The sequence below is a fragment of the Bombina bombina genome, chromosome 7 (assembly GCF_027579735.1).
Source record: "Bombina bombina isolate aBomBom1 chromosome 7, aBomBom1.pri, whole genome shotgun sequence".
Classification (NCBI taxonomy): Eukaryota; Metazoa; Chordata; class Amphibia; order Anura; family Bombinatoridae; genus Bombina; species Bombina bombina.
In genome coordinates, this window is record NC_069505.1 from 102,065,321 (window position 1) to 102,085,838 (window position 20,518).

Sequence of the window (20,518 nt, forward strand, 5' to 3'; positions counted from 1 at the left end):
CATAATTTATATATCTACGTGATGGAATAGCATGTTTGTCATGCTTAAACGCCTTTATGAATGCACGGCTATTTATTGACTACCTTATGACATTAAGAAAATCATTAGATGGAGTCCATTTGATTTCAGCACAGTGGCATCTTATGAATGATGTGTGTAAGGTTCTTCAACCATTCAAAGAGGCAACATTAATGGTAAGTGAACAAGATACAAGCCTTAGTCAGATCCTTCAATTAGTTTACCTTCTGGAAAATAGACTGAGCTGCTTGCATCAAGTACGAGTTAACTGTCTATCTGATGATGAGGAAGATGATGATGTAGAGTTGTTTGTTCTTGCTCAACTTGAATTTTTTTTTTGATTTGTTTGTTGAAAGATCCAAGGATCATCTCCATCAAAAAAAGAGATGAGTACCGTCTTGTTACTCTTTTGAAACCACGTTTTAAAGGTCAAATGTGTAAATTTTGTAGAGGGAAAAGAACATACAGTCGAGAGATGCAAGGGACTACTAGAAATGAATAAGCAAATAAACTCAAACAACTCTACTAAGAAGTCTAGCAGCAGTGGCACTGGCAGTGGTAGGCCATGTTTCTCTGATTGTAACAGTTCTAACACAATATGTGACAAAGCAGTTGGAAGAGGTAATTCCAGTAACTCATTGAGGGGTATTTTCATCAAATATGGAATTATGGCTACAAGTGCAAGATTACTACATGAAGACAATCAGTGTTCATCAGTGCGGATGGTAATTGCATACATGTTGGATAAAATTTTATCGAGCCTCATTCTGATCCCCTGAGTTAATGGAAAACCCCAAAAATATTATGGCCAGCATTGTCACAAATTGCAGTTGAATATGTAAGATGTCCACAACGAATGTTCAGTCAGAGGGTGTGTTTAGCACTGCTGAATCATCCCTAGATACCAGAACAACATCAGTTGGATAGCAGACAAAACACTACCAGCAGTGATACAGACGATGAACCTTCAGTACAACTCCTAGACAAAAAAAGATCAATTGTGTTTGATGAGGATACAAATATCTAAGCCCCCCAAAAATATGTTATATTATTTAGAAGGATATACAATCTTAAATGTTCTTTTAAAAGAAAAGGATTATGTTTTATGTCCTTTTTTCTGCTTCCTTGGCTGGCCTACCTACTGCTGCTGCTGCTGGATTTCTAATCAGATAGTCAGTGTCTTATACCACTACAATTTAATGTTGTATTAATTAATTATCTACATTTGATGTTGCTACTGCTGCTGCTGTTTCTGAAAAGTAAAGTATTTGTTATAGAAGAAACAGGAAAAGTCTACCAAAGCCATCAGTGAATATAAAAAAAAAATTGCACACGTGTTCCTTTAAAGAAGACGACTTTTTCTGCTGTTTATGCTCCTGTATGCATATACAAAGATATCTGCAACCTCTGTAAGGTAGGGAAGTGGTTATAAAAATAATTTATCTCAAATTAATGTTTATGTTTATTGTTTTTCCAAGCAGGCCAATGTTTGACTGTGTGTTTAATAATTGAGGACCAACAACAATTTCTGGACTCCAGACTTGAGTTGTGCTGAAAAGAAAACTTGACTGTGTATTTATAAAAACTGCTGCTGCTAAGCTGATACAGGTCTCTAAAATGATTGCTCCATCTCTGAAAGGTAATAATAAAGTTATTATTATCGCATACCCCTTTAATTAAGTCTGCAGGTGTTTTTTGGTGTGAAAAAAAAAACCATATGCATCTTTGTTTTTTGTTTACTATACAGGATCCTTTCAGATTTTAAAGCCGGCCTATGTTTGATGCTCATACAAGTCTCTAAAATTGTTATTAGCTGTTTAAGAATTGTGCTGTTGGTGACAATTGGTGTTGTGGGACGGTCTGGAGGGAGGCGTGGGCGGCACATTGCTGGAGGGGGTGGAAGGGGGTGGGTATGGTTTCAGGGCTTCTGCCCCTTTCAGAAGCCTCAAAACGTTGTTCACTTCAATGAAGGTACAGTTATCCTACTGGGACCCAGTGAGGGGGATCTGACAGGCGCTGCACCAGGACATTACTAATTTGAATTTGCAACCGTAAGGAATTAAGTGTGTGGTGTGTGTGAATTGATCCTTCCTTGTGTATACACAGGTGTGGGTAACGGTTACAGAGTTTTTATTAACTATTACAAATAATAACAAAAAAAATATTAAGACCAGTACATGTCTTTTTTTCATTATTTCTAAGTTATGAGTGTAATATAAATAAATCTAACCGCTAACACAAAGAAAAACCTTCTGCTTTTCATAAATATATATATACTTAAAGCTTGAAGTTCCATATAATAAAGAAGAGTATGAGGATTGGTGAAGTGATTATACATTAAATGTACAACTGCATAGAATGAGGAAATTATCCAAGCAGTGTATGATTGTAGTCTAAAAATTACGTAAAATGCATACTTGTCTTTTGAAGGTCATACAAATTATCTACTGAGAATGGCTTGCTCTATAAAACATTTACTAAGTTCTTTCTTACACATCTTAAAACCCTTTATTTAGCGGATCGAATCCCAAATAGAATTTTGAATTGAACAAAATGTTTTTTAAATATCGTTTTTGGAGATTACATTTTTAAATCGTTTCACAGTTTTGTTTTTATTAAGCTTTCCAAAAACTTATAATGTGGTGATTCTCAACTATAAAACAGATATGTATGTCAGGATCACGTGACTACTATGTAATGAGTGAAATTTTGGATGATTCGGAAGAAATCTGGGTATACACACATTAAAGCCTACACACATTAAAGTTAATTATCCTTAAAAAAGCTGACATCCTGACAGTAAAACGTACGTCGGATTTTGGACATTTTAACGCACTAATACATAAATTTGTATCCTAGTCAGAACTGAAGGCTATCCCGTTATCTATGCTTAGAGCTGTTTGGCCGCATTTAAGAAAGGTTACCATATGTTCTGTTCTAAGACAGATACTGGCTATGTTCTATGTTCATTATTTTTAACCCCTTAACGACCGAGGACGTGCCAGGCACGTCCTACAAAAGAACGGTTGGACCAAGGACATGTCTGGCACGTCCTCGGGTAATATGAGTGCTGGAAGCGATCGCAATCGCTTCCAGCTGCTCTAACAGTACTGCAGCAATGCCTCGGCATCCTGCAATACTGTTCCTGACTGCCAGGCCCCGGATTGATCGCTCCCCGGGAGCGATCACTTCCGGGTTTGCACAACGTGGAGCCCTGCTGCCATTGGGGCTGAGTGCCTCGAGGCACTCAGTAAATAATAATTTTAAGTAAAAAAAAAAATATATATATATTTATATAAATAAAAGCCCCCCTCCCCAACGTGGAGCCCTGCTGCCATTGGGGCTGAGTGCCTCGAGGCACTCAGTAAATAATAATTTTAAGTAAAAAAATATATATATATATATTTATATAAATAAAAGCCCCCCTCCCCCATGTGGCTTCAAAGATGGTGTTGCTTGTGTAAAGGCAATGCATCATGGGGTTTCTGGTAGTGTCCCCAGCCTGTGTCATCATAGGGACAGGCTAGAGTCATCCAATCTGTTCTTGCCCCTATAATTACATTTATAATAATAAAAAATCCAATTTGTCTGGTCATATCAATATTAGAAAACATTGACTCCGACCAGTGTGGATCTCCCTCCCTCTCCTCACTTGTGTTTTAAAGAGAGAGAGGTCTGTGTTTAGGGAGAAAGATTTAGCTAGTAGAGCCATTAACCCCTAGCTTGCCAGTGATCACTATAAATCACTGTTTTTTGTACAGCAGCACATTTTTGCTCTCTGTGCAATTTTTTAGGGGTTCTCATTTGTTAATTTTTTGTGTGACAGATCACTAATTAAAGTGAGTGTGATCCTGTCACAGAGGACATATAGTGCTGAGGAGGCGTATGCCATCCTTACGTCAGAGTCAGACCCTAATAGTGACCCTAATGGGCAAGTGAGTACTGGCGCTATACAGCTAGGGGGTAAGCTAATAATTACGAGAAATAGGATGTATATCCTCAATATCGGAAGATAATAGATAACTGTTGTAAAAGTCATAATGAATATTAATAATGTCCAAAAAAGTGGGCTAAGTGTAGAATGAGGGTCTGTATAAGCTGATACGTTACATGTGTGAGTCACCTAACACTAAAGATGAGCTCAAATTAAGCAGATTACGATAGTGTGAGGGGATGAACTCACGCATAAACTAATTCACATTACATATCATATAGAATAAATATTTGTGGAAACAAAAGTAATAGTTACGTAGGTATAGATGATATAAAAGTATAAAGTACTTGTTAAAAAAACTCTGGACGTCCAGGGGTAAAAAAGTATAAAGTCAGCAAATGCTGGTGAGCTCAAAGTCTAATGCTGGGCACTAGCCTGATAATAATGAAGAAGTGCACAGTACCTTAAACCGCTCTCTCTACGTCTAGAGCGAGGGGTTGGGTGAAATAGAAAATGGAATGGATCCGCTCTCATATAAAAGGGGAGGACTCGAGCCCTGGTCAAAAATCAATGTGTGTGTAAAAATATAAATATAAAATTACCATCACACTTTCTCAATGTTTCTGGCTAAAACAGTTGCATCAAAGGCATCAAAACACTCCATATACAAATACCTTGTTGGGTCAACTTTTGTATGTGATATTGAATGTTCTTTACAGACAAAGCAGAGTAGTATTGGATAGCGGTATGAACTTGTAGTGTACTATACTAGACTACTACTAGTAACCCATATCAAAATTGGTAAAGTTGAGAGTAGACCACACAAATAAGTGCAGTCTAAAAGTCTAGGCAAATAGCACCTATAAATAATGATCAAAAATAAAAAACAAAACAAATAGGAATGCATGCAAAAATTGCTTTATGATATCAAGATATATCAATGTACATAATAATAAAAAATTATCCCATTCATACAGCCATATACACATACGCACACATACTAAGGGATCCCAAAAAAATCAAAGTGCTTGTGAACAAATATAGTGGTGCACCACAAAACAGAGCATGCAGTCCTTTCAATGGAGTCTATGCAAAAGCAGCAATAGATGCAATCAAGCAGAAAGTTGTTAAAGCTTAGGCATGATGTTCATGAGTATAGCAGGTTTAGTATTAGCAGCAGATGGAATATCACAGCATATGATTCATAGTGCTGGTATCATCCCATTCAAGGCTGTAGCTCACAATTACATTCATCAAGCGAAATAACAAGCCATTTAGGCTCAACCAGGTGTCCTCATAGCAAGTTAGAAAAGCACTGCACCACCGATATCATATAAATGTTGCACTATAAATATAAATATTAGTTATTTGAGGTGAGCTATACTAAATGTTTTTTTAATGTTTTCACATATTAGCTCTAAATAGGAGTTCTTGTAACCATTGAGTCTCTAGTAATTGCTCCCTCTATGTGTTATATAAATATTACATTACTTTATTAGAATTGCTCTTTGACTATTTAAATATATTTGTTTAATCTAATTAAACAATCTGAATATTTGGAATACTGTGCATTTGTAGAGATTGTTGACATCACAATGGCATTTAAACTGACTGATGAACGTTGGAACACTGATATTTCAGAGGCATTTACATTGAAGGAGAGTGCTCAGATTGAAGGGGAGGAGGAACTCATTAATGATGTGGTTTCGGCCTTTAAATGTTACAAAAAAAGCTAACTAAACAGGTGAAAGTCAAATGGGAATACCAAAGTTTGTCTAATTACCTTAAAATGGAAATTATATCTAGGGGACTTAGGATCAGATTAGACCCCGGAATTAATTTGAGAGGAATTGATGCGAATAATGAATTTCTCATCAAATGGAATGAAATTTTAACAAAATGTTCATTGGATCTAATTACCTTAATGATTGCTGAGGATGAGAAAAAATTGTAAATGTAAACTTGAGGTTGATACTATCTATGACAAGCTGCAATATTATGTTAATGACTCATCTTTTGATAAGCTAAATAAAGAGACCCAAAAGCTGATTGAGAAGTTGCAAAGTGAGATTAAATTAAGAAAAAGACGCAAACTCATTAGAGATCAGGATGATTATAAGAGGAATAAAGTGTATATCTATCGGAATAGATTTAATAGTAGGAACTACTATGACTCAGGAACTGATGGCTCAGAAGCTGACTCTGATCCTGAAAATATAAGTTTAGAATCTAACCAGGAGCCACGCCCTTTAGGAGTAGGACCAGGAGAGGGGGGAAGCGGAGACACGCGAAGGCCCCCTCAAGAAAAGAGAGATGGGGGAGGGAGGAGAAACAGAGGACACTACATGATCACCAGAAACAGGCTGAGGTTCAATTAGAGCCCGGTATTTCATCTATTTTAGGTGAGCCACCTAGTGATCAAAGATCTAATATAGTAAACTTGTCCTCTTTCGCTTTAAATCAGCAACACATAAAACTCCTGGAAAAGGGTTTAAGTTTTTGTCCGTCTAATAAATTGGATCTATTTGAGATTACAAAAGACCTAAATTTGCACGGAAACTTGCATTCAAAAAAATAATGACTCCCCGCACTACCATTGATTATAGTGGCAGTGGAGACAGAGAAGCCTTACACAAGCTAGAGAGTCTAGCCTTTGAGTCCACAGGTGAGCTTAGTACCATTTACCCCAGAACAGATTTTAGAAAGAAGTCCACGTACATGCCCTGTTTCTCAACAGTTCCTAACATTGCTGTATTTGTGCAGAGTGTTATTGATCAATTTTCACAAATCCAATTCACTGGAATTATTAATGACAATCTGTCTAAGGGAGAACGTCATGCTCTTGAGGAACTGATGTTCCATAAAGAACTTGTAATCAAGCCGGCCGACAAGGGCGGAAACGTATTGTTCCTTGATCAAAAATATTATATTAGTGAAGCTATGCGCCAACTTTTGGATCATGATCAATATGTTTTTGAAACGTAGTGTTCCTTGATCAAAAATATTATATTAGTGAAGCTATGCGCCAAGTTTTGGATCATGATCAATATGTTTCTGTCACCATGGATGATTTTAAAAAATCTCATAATGAGCTGCTATTTCTCCTTAATGATGCTAGGAGATCAAATTTAATTACCACCCAAGAACAAGGATTCCTTTACAATCCAAAACCTAACATTCCGTTTTTTTACTGGATTCCCAAACTTCAGAAGTCCCTTCATAAGCCTCCCGGTCGCCCTATTATTTCCGGGATTGGTGGCTCTACTGAAGGGGTTAGAAGGTATGTGGACTTCTTTTTAAAACCTTTTGTGAATGAACTTAGAACTTTTGTTCAGGACTCTACTGACGTCATTAAAAAACTTGATGGGATAATGATATCTGAAGGTATGCTACTTGTTTCTCTGGATGTCGAATCTTTATATTCCTTGATTCCTCACTCTGTAGGAATAGAGGCTTGCAAATCTTTTTTGGAAACTAGAGGATTAGGGTACTCCAGACACACACAATTTGTAATTAGTCTTTTGGAGTTTGTCTTGACTAATAATATTTTTCTTTTTAATGGAAAAATGTTTCGACAGAAGTGAGGAACGGCCATGGGGGTTACATGTGCACCGACCTATGCATGCCTCCACCTTGGTTGGTGGGAAAACAACATTGTGTTTGGTGAACATATGGACTGGGTCGATGCACAAGTGGCCCTCTGGATCCGGTATGTGGATGACATACTCATCCTTTGGGATGGAACTGAGCAGAAGCTGCTTCAATTTGTATCTATTTTAAATCGAAATTAACTTAACATCTTTCTAACATGTAACTATAGTGCTAACGAAATCAGCTTTTTGGATCTCTTGGTAAGTCGTAAAAATGGTATGGTAATAACAGAAGTGTACCGGAAACCTACAGCATCCAACAGCCTGCTGTTGGGATCCAGTCATCATCCGGAGAACCTAAAGAAAAGTATCCCTTACTGGCAATGTTTGCGGTTACAAAGAATCTGTACTGATGACCAGTACTTTAACAGACAGGCTGTTGAGATGTCTGATAGATTCTATGCCAGAGGGTATTCTAAGAGATGTGTTAAGAGAGCACTCTTTAGAGCCAAGCATATGGATAGGAGGGATCTCCTGTTTCAAAATAAGACACAGAAGAGTGATGTTGCAGCTACTAAAATTTGTTTCATTACTAAATTTAATTCTCATTGGGGAAAAATCCGAAATATTTTGGAAGAAAACTGGCATTTACTATCAATTTATCATGTCCTTCATGAATATGTTGGGGATTATCCCCTTATGACGGCACGTAGAGCAAATAATTTGAAAGACTTGTTAGTCAGTAGTGAATTTAATCAAACTCTTGATATTAATTGGTTGGATGCACACTCAAAAAATTATGGGATTTTCACCCTGTAATCATTGTGTGTGCTGTGATTTTGTGAAAAAAAACTAAAACATTTACAGGTAACACTACGAAAACTTATAAAATAAAATCTTTCATTAATTGCTCAACTACAGGAGTTATATATCTTTTATCTTGTTCATGACCTCTTTTTTATGTGGGAAAAACTTATAGAGAGTTTTGCTCTAGAATTACTGAACACCGTGATGACATCAAAGATTTTAACATTGATAGTCCATAAGAAAAAGAAGCACAGAGGCGCCAACATGGCCTAGTAACGTCACGGCAGTCGGATACAAAACATCAGCAGGATAGGAAATATACTCACAACCGTAGCGCACCCAAATGGTGCTATTGTGGCAGCCTGGAACATCAAACAGTGGTCCAGCTCACTGGTGTCTCCAGCCAGATAGAGATGATCCTTGGCGAGGGCCTATCCTATGATGCCTATAAGGGCAAAAAAGGCACACACATAGCCCAGTAACGTTTGTACACCAGATAAAAAAGGATTCAAGGTTGTACTTACAGGAAACAAAGCACCACCAGGTGCAATATCAGCAGTACTGGGACCTCTCAGCCGCCCACTGGACTGTGGAATCCAATTTGCAGGATGCAGAAAATCACCACTTTGGAAGATAGGACTAGCACACACACTCTGCCCCCAAACAGGAGCAGAATAATTGTGATAAAGCAAGTGTATATTTAAAAACTTTTATTTTAAAAACAGCAAAATGTTTCTCAGCCACCACAGGCTGTTTCCTCAGGCTCACCAGGATGATCGTCCTATGACAGAGAGCTGCCTTCTTTCTTTTGGATTATTCTTTGTGCGGACATTTTGTTATTTGATTATACCAATATCATCTGGGTCCACTTGTGAGCATATCATCTCTAATAATCTGATATAAGTGTGCTAGGTTTATTGTATATTCTCTTAATTATCTGTATATATTTGCTTACCTGTTTGCTGCTTATTGTTAGCGCCCCCTAGGAGTGTGGTGTATGTTCTATATGCACCACCCTCCTTATATCTTTTGTTATAACATTGATAGTCCCATTGCCGGGCATTTTGCCCAGTACCACCAATCAAAGATAGATGATTTACAATTCGTTGGAATTGAGTCAGTAAAAGTTAGCAAAAGAGGAGGAGATATTGACACGATTTTGTTGCAAAAAGAAACCCGGTGGATGTACAATTTAAACACACGGTCCCCTAAAGGGTTAAATGAGAAAATGGAGTTTGCCTCTTTTTTGAAATGAGCCTTTTCCTCTTTGACTTGTATTAAATCTTAGGCACGTTTTTATGCTGTTTTGTGATGTTGGCAGTCTCTTTGAATTAATAATATTTATTCTGATATTGAGGTAATTACCAAATAAAAGAAACATTTAGCCATTTAGTAAATTAGGCTGTTCTTGTCTGCCGTAAATGGCAAAATGTATAGAATTGTATAGTAAGTATGGATGACGATATGAATGAATGTGTAGATTAAATGTAACATTTTTTATTTTGCAATCACCTAGCTCTGAATATTGTTAGTTTGTAATTTGTGCTCAGTTAAAGATTGAGCCAATAAGAAGAAAGCAGATATGCCCTGGCGAATGGATGTTTTGAAATGACGACACTTACCCAAAGTCAGGTGCTGCTTTTGTCCAATAAAAAGAGCCGGATGGTGAAGTGACGTCAGAACCCGGAAGAAGCTCCGAGCGACCACGAGAGCGGAGTGAAACACGCACAGGGACGCGTTGGTCTGTCGCAACCGCACCTCTCTGGGGAAATCCCCCTTCTTTCTTCCAGTGGACGATCCTCTTAGCTGAACTGACGTTGGCTGTCTACTTCATGTTCCTTTGTGGATAAGTATTTCCTTGATCTCAGTAACATCCGACTGTGACTGTGTTTGTTCATAAGCATTATTAGCACCTTGTTCATGGAACATTTATATGATATCGGTGGTGCAGTGCTTTTCTAACTGGCTATGAGGACACCTGGTTGAGCCTGAATGGCTTGTTATTTCGCTTGATGAATGTAATTGTGAGCTACAGCCTTGAATGGGATGATACCAGCACTCTATGAACCATATGCTGTGATATTGCATCTGCTGCTAATACTAAACCTGCTATACTCATGACCATCATGCCTAAGCTTTAACAACTTTCTGCTTGATTGCATCTATTGCTGCTTTTGCATAGACTCCATTGAAAGGACTGAATGCTCTGTTTTGTGGTGCACCACTATATTTGTTCACAAGCGCTTTGATTTTTTGGGGGATCCCCTTAGTATGTGTGCGTATGTGTATATGGCTGTATGAATGGGATCATTTTTTATTATTATGTACATTGATATATCTTGATATCATAAAGCAATTTTTGCACACATTCTAATTTGTTTGTTTTTTATTCTTGATCATTATTTATAGGTGCTATTTGCCTAGACTTTTAGACTGCACTTATTTGTGTGGTCTACTCTCTACTTTACTAATTTTGATATTTGTTTATCTCTAGGTTGCACTATAAATATAAATATTAGATATTTGAGGTGAGCTATACTAAATGTTTTTTTCATGTTACTACTAGTAACCACCATGCTCTTACCATAAAGAAATGTTTTCAGTTCATAAATGTCACAGCTAATAGACAACACTTAATAAATGTCTAGTAACTTTTTGTATACTATACATATACATAGTTATATATGTATACATATTATATTTGTGAATATATGAAGGAGTGAACACCTATATAGCCAGTTGCCAAGCACTCCAACCATACTGATGTGCTTACAACCTGGGTGCATTCCTTGAGTCCATTATGTACATCTTTTCATAGTAGGGCACTTGCAGGATTTAAAATTTAGATAATAAGGGGCAGAGCTGACTGCCGAAATGGTTGGTCGCATCTTGTAAAGGCTCCTGAGTCTAATACGGTTTATTTTGCATATATTCACACAAACATCTTTTACTTGGAAAGCTGTTATTCCCCACAAAGTACTATTGGAATCTGTGAGACCGCCCCAGAACCGTGAAACCTTCCGATGCTCTTTGCTGCAACCACAAGGGAAAAGGTTGATTGAAGCAGACAGCTTGAGGCTAAGAAATCGTGGTTTAGGCTGCTGTGCAATACCCCCCCCCCCCAATATCATAATCTGGGTTGATGTGCTAAAAACTTGCTACAACTGCTCAAGCTATATTCACAATGGCACTGGCTGCTGGGGCATAATTTACGAAGCTATAAGACAAGCTATAAGTTTACTGCAACAACAAGCAACTTTTTATGTAAATGCATGGAGACTACTAGAGAACCGCTTCCTACATTTGCAACCGTTTTTAAGGCCCATTGCAATGCTCTCACAGATATCATATGAGAGGCTTTCAACCCTTCCCGGATGGTTCCACATACCTGTGATGCTGCAGTTAGCAACACCGCTATGATATGCGGAGATGACAGGACTTTGGGAGGCCAGCTCCAACATCCCTTACTTAGGCTAGATTCGACTGCTGGTGGTACGGATATCTCTGGGAGCGGTCACATCTATAGCAGAATTTGGCCTATATTGAAATGTGCTGTATCTTTTACGTCAAGAACTGGAACATATCACTGGGACACACTTTTACCTATAGTCTATACTGCAGATGCCGAACTTCCAAAATTCCTGATAAAGAACACTTGTATTCTCCCCTCAGTTGGCAGTCGGCCTAAGCGATACCAGCCAATGAGACTCCATAAATTCATCTATGTGACAACTACTAATTAAATACATTTCTATAGCTCTACATAAAATGGGACAGAGGTACAAAATTTACAAGTTGAATCTCAGTGATAGATGCATAAAATATTGCACTGTATAGCTTTAACATATGTTGGCTAGTTGGGAAGCTTAAACTGGAGAGCTCTAACTTTAGGCTCGATGTTATCACACACTTTATATTTTATTGAAGCGTTACACGCTCATCTCTTCTTTAAATCAGTGGGTGTCTCCCTGTCAGCGGTCGGAAAAAGGAGAATCGACTTTTGGTGGTTTAGTAATTATCTCAGATTTCTAGGCTAAATATTGAAAACTGGTGTGATTTATCTTTTTTTATAGTCTTTATTGAGCAACTTTTTTTTTTTTTTTAATTTGGAGCTATATACCACACTGATTGTGGCTACAATTGTCTGGAATAGATCCCTGAGTTTATATCATGCTAATTTATATAGTCCATTGCTCATTTTATTATACTCTATTGCATCCACTATGAGTCTAAAAAAAAAGGTGGATCATTAAAGAGCCCTTTAAATTTAATTCTACACTTTGACAAGTGCAGCAGAATTTTAAGTTTAGATACCCTGTATATCATTTTCGGTTTCACATGCTATTGTTTCTATACATAACCTTTGTAGCTAATTAAGTTTCTGTACCTCAATACACTATTACTGGAGGATACGAATTCCTCTAAAATTATATAGATCCAGAAGTGGTCACAACAAACCCTAAACTTTCCTTCTTCATAAGAAATAAGTTTAATCAATCTTGGTTAAAGAGGACTTTTCGGTGTATTATGAGGAATATTGCCTGACAATTGAGCCTTCATCTAAGCATTCTTAATCTTATCGCTGACACACAGGTCATTTAAGGAAAACATTACATTATCACAGGGTACACTTATATAATCATTTAATTTATTTGCCTAGCTGAGACAAGGTCCAAAAGTGACCGTCTATATCCTTGGAGTTCCTCTAAGCGTATTTTATGTATAATTGAGCCCAAGAGTGATTTTTGAATTAGAATGTTAGAACGAATGTTACTTTCGAAATTCGATTTATAAATTTGAATGTTGATAAGAACGAATATTCTTTAAAATTCTATTTTCTAATGTTATTTACAATTTTCTAATGTGACTTTCGTTTTCGAATGTGACTTTCGTTTTCTAACGTGTATATTCGATTTCGAATGTAACTTCCTATTTCGAATGTCACTTTCGATTTCGAATGTCAATTTTGATTGTAAATAAAAGATCGAATATACACATTCGAAATTCCAATTTATATATTTGATTTTTTATGGACATTCGAAATCAAAATGGATTGCATTATTTTAAATATAACATTCGAAAACATTCGATTTAAATTGAATATTCAAAATGTATCTTTTTGGCTGTCTTCTAGAAAAAAAATTTGCAGGGGAAAACCCCCCACTAATATTACACACTTTAGAGCTGTGGGTGAGACAGGTTGGTTTGTGCTTGTGCTTTGTGAGTTATTTATTATCGTCTACTAGAGTAGCTAGGTTAAAGTGAAGGCAAACTTAGTGGTTCTGCTCTGCACATTTACACAATTAATCTAAAAACAATAGGACTTTCATTCATTGTTTTGCTCTCACAAATAAATAAATACCCTTTTCGCCGCATCTAAACTCATATTTTTTTTGTTTGAAATTAGACCCGTTATTGATACCGCAATTGACTTCCTGGTCACGTTTTTCTTCTCCTCCAATTGACTTTCTGGCCGATCGGCGGCCGTTAAGCTACATCATACAGGGCTGTAACCCATTACGCATGCGCCGAATCTAATCTAAACATGATTCTCTCCGTCACACGTTCATAATTCGCGCATGAGCACAGCTAATACTCGTTTGGTGCCAAGATAGTTTGCAGTTGAGACGGCTGCTCCTATAAAATGCTGCCTGATAAAGATGTGGGTGTGACCACTCTATACGTAATGGATAGAAAATACAGGAAGAGGAGGGTGGGAGGAGCGACGGCAATAACGGTAGGGAACTAAATGATAAAAATATAAAGTCTATTATTAAAGAAATTAAAAAAAACATAGCGAAACTGTAATATCACTGATAAATATTACATAGATATGTGGCACAGGTGAAAAATTTACCTTCACTTTAAATCTGTGCTATTCCTTTGTTTTATTTTGTTGTTGTTTTTTTTTGTTTTTTTTTAAACATAGCAAGCAGCAATTTTAGTTGAACAAACAGGCAGCAAACTTTGAGGAGTAGTATTTTTTTTTATTCTTAGTTTAACTTTAAAAAAAACATGTCTATTCCTGTTGGTGGTATCTCCCCTGATGGGCAAGATAGGAGGAGTGCATCAGCTGCTGCTGATGTTGTTTTGCGGGTGTTAGTGATGAGGCTGCTTTTAAATCCTCTGTTAAAGAAGGAAATCGATTGCATACCGCTAGTGAATCAAGTACTTCTTTGGCTGCAGGATTTGAAGGGCACTCATTCCTGACAGATGTGGACCTGCAGGATATGTTTTCTCCTACTGTTAGTGAGAGTCATTCTGCAGGAAGTCAAGGCAAGGGTTTTACAACCTTTGCTATTGACTTCAGTGGGGAAGATTCAAGTACCAAGTTTGATGAGTCCGGGGAGAAGTTAAGTTCCACGCAAACTTCTTCTCCCGTTGCGGCGGATCTCATCCACCATTCGGTGACTTTGGGACTTGATGATTCTGTGCATGATGTGTCAGCTGACACATCAGATGCAATGGGGTCAGAAGTCAGTACATGAAATTGTTTAATATAATCCACTGTGGTACCTGAGTGTGGTGGTAATTCCCAGCACTCTGGTGTTGCTGTGCCTGTGGAGCCAGGGGTCCACTGCACAGCAACTCCAAGTGATACAGGTAGTACAGTTACTTCTGACCACACCACTATTTCCACATCTGCCACTACCTTACCCTCTTCTGATGCACCAGTAGCTCTCACCGTGCCTGCTGAATCACAACACAGGCATGACGCTGGAGTTGGTAAATCCAGACTGAGGTCGTGGGTATGGGATAATTTTTCTATCCCTGACGGCTCAAGTGTAAATGAAGCACTGCAGGTGCAGTGTATTCATTGTGAGAGGAGCATTAAGAGGGGGAAAGGAGGGAGATTGGGCACTACTGCCCTTACGCAGCACCGCTCTACTGTGCACAAGGAGATAGAGGCCACGTCCTAAAAAAGGACGTGCAACTCCTGGTGCTGACAGTGGAGAAGGAGCGAGCTCCCAGGTGGTTAGAACCCCTCCTCAAGTTTTAGACACCACAGGCACTACATCCAGCAGGAGTGTAGTGGATGGTCCATCAACAAGTTATGGAACCTCCAAGAAATCTGGGAGACCCAAAACTGTTGCTGGACAATCAAAGGGGTTGCGTACTTCCAAGATAAGACCCCATCCTGCTCTATACGTAATGGATAGAAAATACAGGAAGAGGAGGGTGGGAGGAGCGACGGCGATAACGGTAGGGAACTAAATGATAAAAATATAAAGTCTATTATTAAAGAAATAAAAAAAAAACATAGCGAAACTGTAATATCACTGATAAATATTACATAGATATGTGGCACAGGTGAAAAATTTACCTTCACTTTAAATCTTTGCTATTCCTTTGTTTTATTTTGTTGTTGTTTTTTTTTTTTAAACATAGCAGGCAGCAATTTTAGTTGAACAAACAGGAAGCAAACTTTGAGGAGTAGTATTTTTTTATTGTTTGTTTAACTTTAAAAAAAACATGTCTATTCCTGTTGGTGGTATCTCCCCTGATGGGCAAGATAGGAGGAGTGCATCAGCTGCTGCTGATGTTGTTTTGCGGGTGTAAGTGATGAGGCTGCTTTTAAATCCTCTGTTAAAGAAGGAAATGGATCGCATACCGCTAGTGAATCAATTACTTCTTTGGCTGCAGGATTTGAAGAGCACTCATTCCTGACAGATGTGGACCTGCAGGATATGTTTTCTCCTACTGTTAGTGAGAGTCATTCTGCAGGAAGTCAAGGCAAGGGTTTTACAACCTTTGCTATTGACTTCAGTGGGGAAGATTCAAGTACCAAGTTTGATGAGTCCGGGGAGAAGTTAAGTTCCACGGAAACTTCTTCACCCGTGGTGGCGGATCTCATCCACCATTCGGTGACTTTGGGATTTGATGCTTCTGTGCATGATGTGTCAGCTGACACATCAGATGCAATGGGGTCAGAAGTCAGTACATGAAATTGTTTAATATAATCCACTGTGGTACCTGAGTGTGGTGGTAATTCCCAGCACTCTGGTGTTGCTGTGCCTGTGGATCCAGGGGTCCACTGAACAGCAACTCCAAGTGATACAGGTAGTACAGTTACTTCTGACCACACCGCTATTTCCACATCTGCCGCTACCTTACCCTCTTCTGATGCACCAGTGGCTCTCACCGTGCCTGCTGAATCACAACACAGGCATGAAGCTGGAGTTGGTAAATCCAGACTGACGGCTCAAGTGTAAATGAAGCACTGCAGGTGCAGTGTATTCATTGTGAGAGGAGCATTAAGAGGGGGAAAGGAGGGAGATTGGGCACTACTGCCCTTACGCAGCACCGCTCTACTGTGCACAAGGAGATAGAGAGGCCACGTCCTAAAAAAGGATGTGCAACTCCTGGTGCTGACAGTGGAGAAGGAGCGAGCTCCCAGGTGGTTAGAACCCCTCCTCAAGTTTTAGACACCACAGGCACTACATCCAGCAGGAGTGTAGTGGATGGTCCATCAACAAGTTATGGAACCTCCAAGAAATCTGGGAGACCCAAAACTGTTGCTGGACAATCAAAGGGGTTGCGTACTTCCAAGATAAGACCCCATCCTGCTCTATACGTAATGGATAGAAAATACAGGAAGAGGAGGGTGGGAGGAGCGACGGCGATAACGGTAGGGAACTAAATGATAAAAATATAAAGTCTATTATTAAAGAAATAAAAAAAAAACATAGCGAAACTGTAATATTACTGATAAATATTACATAGATATGTGGCACAGGTGAAAAATTTACCTTCACTTTAAATCTGTGCTATTCCTTTGTTTTATTTTGTTGTTGTTGTTTTTTTTTTTTTTTTTAAACATAGCAAGCAGCAATTTTAGTTGAACAAACAGGCAGCAAACTTTGAGGAGTAGTATTTTTTTTATTGTTTGTTTAACTTTAAAAAAACATGTCTATTCCCGTTGGTGGTATCTCCCCTGATGGGCAAGATAGGAGGAGTGCATCAGCTAATGCTGATGTTGTTTTGCGGGTGTTAGTGATGAGGCTGCTTTTAAATCCTCTGTTAAAGAAGGAAATGGATTGCATACCGCTAGTGAATCAAGTACTTCTTTGGCTGCAGGATTTGAAGGGCACTCATTCCTGACAGATGTGGACCTGCAGGATATGTTTTCTCCTACTGTTAGTGAGAGTCATTCTGCAGGAAGTCAAGGCAAGGGTTTTACAACCTTTGCTATTGACTTCAGTGGGGAAGATTCAAGTACCAAGTTTGATGAGTCCGGGGAGAAGTTAAGTTTCACGCAAACTTCTCCCTTGGCGGCAGATCTCATCCACCATTCGGTGACTTTGGGACTGTGGTACCTGAGTGTGGTGGTAATTTGGCTCTCACCGTGCCTGCTGAATCACAACACAGGCATAACGCTGGAGTTGGTAAATCCAGACTGAGGTCGTGGGTAAATGAAGCACACAAACTTCTTCTCCCGTTGCGGCAGATCTCATCCACCATTCGGTGACTTTGGGACTTGATGCTTCTGTGCATGATGTGTCAGCTGACACATCAGATGCAATGGGGTCAGAAGTCAGTACATGAAATTGTTTAATATAATCCACTGTGGTACCTGAGTGTGGTGGTAATTCCCAGCACTCTGGTGTTGCTGTGCCTGTGGATCTAGGGGTCCACTGCACAGCAACTCCAAGTGATACAGGTAGTACAGTTACTTCTGACCACACCGCTATTATTAAGTCTGTGTACTCTATTGTGATGAAACTCTGGACTCACCAGAGTATTAGACTGTATCTACACAACAAGGGTTTACAATGGCACTACTGTGGCAATCCCCACAAGTAAATATCTAATTCACTCAGAAGATACAGGGAAAGGCGTGCTGAAAAAAACCCATCTGACTTCTATCCTAAGAAAGTCTATAGCTCTCATGTTGAAAAGACTCACCCATCTCCAGTACCTATGGAAATAGGAGTTATGAAAGGCCCACTTTCTCAAGATGAAAAGTTACGCAGACGTACACTTAATCTTTGTATGTACTGCGGTAATAAAGAACATAATGTAACAAGCTGTCCTATCTTGACGCGACAAAAAAGGGGTAAGATACTTATTGTCATTCCACAAATCGATTTGATACCCAAAACTCATTTAACCATATCATTGTCTTTACAGTGGGACCAACTAACTCTCAAGAATAAGGCCATGATCGACTCCGGAGCATATGGAATGTTTATGGATCATGGTTTTGTATCCAAAAATAAAATTCCTTGTGTGATTAAGCATCAACCTGTTTTTGTTAAAGTTATTGACGGTTCTTCTTATTTAAAGGGGCCAATAACTCACCACACTATACCCATTTTAGTTACTTGTTCAGAAGGTCATAAAGAGTATATTTCCTTTGATATCTTACCAACCTCCTTACACTCTATTATATTAGGGTATCCATGGTTACATAAACACAACCCTAACATAAACTGGTCTGAAAATACCTGTCAATTTAACTCTCTTTATTGCACTTCTACTTGTTACTTGTTCAGAAGGTCATAAAGAGTATATTTCCTTTGATATCTTACCAACCTCCTTACACTCTATTATATTAGGGTATCCATGGTTACAAAAACACAACCCTAACATAAACTGGTCTGAAAATACCTGTCAATTTAACTCTCTTTATTGCACTTCTACTTATTTCCCATACGTTCAAATACTACACGCTCAATGTCATATTCCAGTAGAATACACAGATTTCTCTGATGTATTTGATCTCAAAGAAGCAGAAAATTTGCCCCCTCATAGACCATACGACTGTCCTATTGACAAAAAACCCGGGTCTATCATACCTTTTGGGCGCATATTTCTCTTATCGGTCAAAGAGCTGAAACATCTCAGAGAATATCTGAATGACAATCTTAGAAAAGGCTTCATTTCCACATCCTCATAACCTGCTGCAGCTGGTATATTCTTTGTAACTAATAAGGATGGAACACTACGTCCGATAATTGATTATAGGGCTCTAAATGCCATAACTATAAAAAATAGATATCCGTTGCCACTCATCCCCGAACTTCTTGAAAGATTGACAGATGCTTCTAGCTTCACTAAATTAGGCCTTAAATTGGCATACAACCTAATTCATATGAGGAAAGGGGATGAGTGGAAAACTGCTTTTAGAACATGCTACAGATTGTTTCAATATAATGTGATGCCCTTTGGATTAACCAATGCTCCAGCCACCTTTCAGTTTTTTATTAATGAAATTTTTAAATACCTGTTAGATGTCTGTGTAGTAATATATCTTGAAGATATTTTAATATACTGGTGTTAACAAGACTCAGAGAGCACAGATTATACTCCAAATTCGAGAAGTGTGAGTTCCACGTAAACACAATTACATTTCTAGGGTATATCATAACACCAAATGGAATCCACATGGATCCTGTGAAGGTAAACTGACCTGCTCCTTCATCTTTAAAATCTTTACAAGGATTCCTTGGTTTTTCAAATTTCTATCAGAGATTTATTAATAATTTCTCATCCATTGTTCATCCGCTTACGAAACTTACTGGGAAAAATAAATTCAAATGGACTCCAGAGGCTCAGACAGCCTTTGACGAATTGAAAAGATGCTTCTCCTCAGCCCCAACTTTACAACTTCCAGACCCTGAAGCAAAATTTCCCACTTGAGGTCGATACATCACGTCAAAATTTTGGAAGGAACTCTGTCGTTTACTAAAAGTTACTCCTAAGTACACTACTGCTTTTAATCCCCAAACAAATGGGTTAACGGAACGGTTAAACCAGACTTTGGAGCAGTACCTCCGTTGCTATGTATCTCACCTTCAAGAGGATTGGTCCGATTGGATTTCCATGGCTGAATTTGCCTACAACTCACCAAACTCTTCAACAAAAACTTCTCCATTCTTTGCTTCCTATGGTTATCATCCCATGTCTATGCCAAATATCCTTCCATCCTCAAATTCACCCCATGTCACCGATTACCTCTCAGAAATCAGAAATTCTCTTTCCACTCTGAAAAAACATCTTGAGAATGCTAAGGCAAAACAAAAAGTATACTACGACAAGAAACATTCCAACTCTCCGACTTACAAAGTGAATGACTTAGTCTGGCTATCTACCCGAAACCTCAAACTCAAGGTTCCATGTAAAAAATTGGCTAACCAATTTATAGGACCTTTCAAAATTATAAAAA